This window comes from Eurosta solidaginis, chromosome 1, assembly GCF_040869045.1.
Source record: "Eurosta solidaginis isolate ZX-2024a chromosome 1, ASM4086904v1, whole genome shotgun sequence".
Lineage (NCBI taxonomy): Eukaryota > Metazoa > Arthropoda > Insecta > Diptera > Tephritidae > Eurosta > Eurosta solidaginis.
Window position 1 is genome coordinate 171,896,137 of NC_090319.1, and position 2,910 is coordinate 171,899,046.

A 2,910-nucleotide genomic window follows, 5' to 3' on the forward strand; every position below is an offset into this window, starting at 1 on the left:
GTATCCTGCATGCTATTCCATCCTAGACAAGATTTGATATTGTCGAACGGTGAATATCGTAGTATACGCGTTTGGGATATGACTAAGCGCCAATGTTTATATACATTCCGTCGTGATGGTGAAAGTTTTTGGATACTCACCGCACATCCTACTTTGAATTTATTTGCTGCTGGACATGGTGGTGGTAAGTGCGTAATGTGAATAAAAAAAGATATTAATGTAAACACCCAAACTTTCATTCATCCTAATTCTTTCGGAATATATGGTCGTATTCAAACTGGAACGTGAACGACCAGCTTATGCGGTGCATGGTAATTTGTTGTATTATGTTAAGGATCGCTTCCTACGCAAACTTGATTTCGTCAGAGCAAAAGATACTGTTGTAATGCAGTTGCCTGGCGGTGGAAAATTTACGGTACACGGCATGTCGTATAATCCAGCCCTAAACGCTGTGCTCATCTGCGCACGTACTAACAATTTGGAGAATAGCACTTATAATGTATATAAAATACCCAAAGATACGGAATCTCAAAATAAAACCGAATCTAATCAACAGTTGGCTATAAAAAATTTGAAAAATGAGGTGACAAAGAAAATTCCTACATTTTGCGATGAAATTTGTTATGCTGATAGTGGTATCCTACTTATACGCGATCCCGAGTATATTACTTTTTATGAAGTCTAACGCTTAGTGTCAGTTGGCTGTATAAAATTGGCAAAATGTCGTTATGTAGTATGATCTGCTGATACGTCATTGGTTACTTTACTCTGTAAAGTAAGGTGCACGCGAGGATACGCGTCATAGACGCGTATTAGACGCTGCAGGCGAAATCTGTACGCTTTGATGTCGAACACATGTACTTGAATTTAGAGGTACACACGAGGCGTAAGCTGCATGATAGCGACAAAGCATGAAAGCTTAATGTATCTAAGCGTACAGCAATGTTGGTCGCTTAGCGTACGTATGCCTGAAAAAAGGAAGAACAAGATGTTTGTTTACATTTTTTGTATGCAAATTTCTGTAATTAGTTAGAAAATGTTATTTTAGTTATAAAAAAGGGGGTCAAAGGTATATTAACAAAGCGAAAAAGAGTATTCAACACCACAAAAGCTTGGTTAGACATTGTTAAAGCGATTAAAAGTCTAAAAAGTGTTGGAAACTAGAAATCACTTCTATCTAGTCTGTGGTGATGTAAAGTTGCCTTTCATAATTTACAAAGGCAAGGGGATTCAAACAACTTTTAATACCTATTTTCCTTTGGTTTCGGGGACGGATATACCTGAAGAAATTTAATTTCTTATTTTTTTCAATAATTGTTTGCTTTTTGTAGCGACGCTCGAAAGTAGCTTCGTGTGCACATCTTGAGGCGTAGAGAAATCGTAGCTACATGTCATATCTTGTACGCGTCTATGAAGCTACGCCTCGTGTGCATCTTGCCTAAGCATTCTGTGACCATATGCGATCGTCGTCTTCTGGACTTGTGCGCCATACAAGGGAATTGCCTTGTCAAATCGGGTGCATGGGATGATTCGAGCACCGTCATTTACACAACTAGCAGTCTTATTGAATATGCTATCACCAATGGTAATCATGGTGTTATTCGTATATTTGATTTACCCATATACGTGACACGTGTTAAAGGCAATCAAGCTTTTTGTTTGGATCGTGAATGCCGTGTACTACACATTGATTCAACTTAATATAAACTCAAATTGGCTTTGATAAATCGCAAATATGCATATGGTACGCAATGCACTTTTGGTGGGTTAAAGCATAATAAATTTGACCCGGGTACTTTCTCGCTAGTCAGGTCGAGGCGCTGTGAGGGCGCTTCGTATGGCAGCCGGTTTTATGAACCTGAGCAACTCTGGGCTGTCATTTCCGTGTAACTCCATTTAATTTGTTGTGTCCCTCCCACAAATTTTCATTCTCGGAGCAGCTTCTTGCAGCTGGACTGCTCGATACCCTGATGCTCCGGGAAGGTATTGAACCCCATACTCTTATCAGTGCGTCACGTGTAAAAAATGGTTGCACCGACGTTCGTCGTCCCTGGAATTTCTACAAACCTTTTGTGGCCCCAGCCGGTCGCGTCCAAGAACGTCCCCGGACGAAGTAGCAGTTACACAACTCGCCGCCAACCCACCAACGCCAAATGTTTTACAAAGTCCAGGTACTTGAATTCATATGGTACTTTGTTAATTTTATTATTTTATATACATATATACACTAGTTTATTTAACTATCATAATTTTTCTACTTATTAAATAGACTGTCATGCGATTTTGTCTGAGATTTTGGAAAATCAAAAAACTTGAATTGCTAACCAGCAAAAAATTGGCGAACGCCTACAAAATGTCGAGAAAGCTTGCGACAAGGCAACGCTAATGCCACAGAACCAAAGCCAAAGTGCTACCCTCGGTTGGTCGTCTGACAGGCGAACTTCAAGACGAACTGCAAATAGAGATCGCTGAAACATTGCCTTTGGTCAATATTGATGCAGCTAAAGACGTTGAAGAAAAGCTGGAAAGGCAAGAATACTCCGAATAAATGGTGAACGAAATTATAATACCTTCAAAAGATATTTTAATTTTTAAATATTTTTGCAGAAAGTTTGCTTGGTCCAAATTAAAGGCAGCATCGGAACAGTTGATGAGGTTTTCCGCAGGGTCATTACCGATGACCAAGCTTTTATGTTTAACTTGGATGGAAGGAAGGAAAAGAGAGCTTTGACGCAATTGAAATTATTCAACCAAGTCTTATACGGTAGTAGAGGTTATTTATTGTTATTTATTGTTACTACTTTTTATTAACTTGTTTCTCCTCCTTTTAGAGGTTTTCGCAACTGAAGGTCGAAATAAATTCGAAAAGGCGTTGAGAAAGAAAAAGCATCGAATCAAGTCATAATCAGT

At 39.0% G+C, this 2,910-nt stretch overlaps 1 pseudogene; it reads left to right on the forward strand.

Annotated features, from left to right (window-relative positions):
• Positions 1–262: 262 nt before the first annotated feature.
• Positions 263–2,548, forward strand: LOC137238562 (coatomer subunit alpha-like; annotated as a pseudogene).
• The last annotated feature ends 362 nt before the right edge of the window (positions 2,549–2,910 follow it).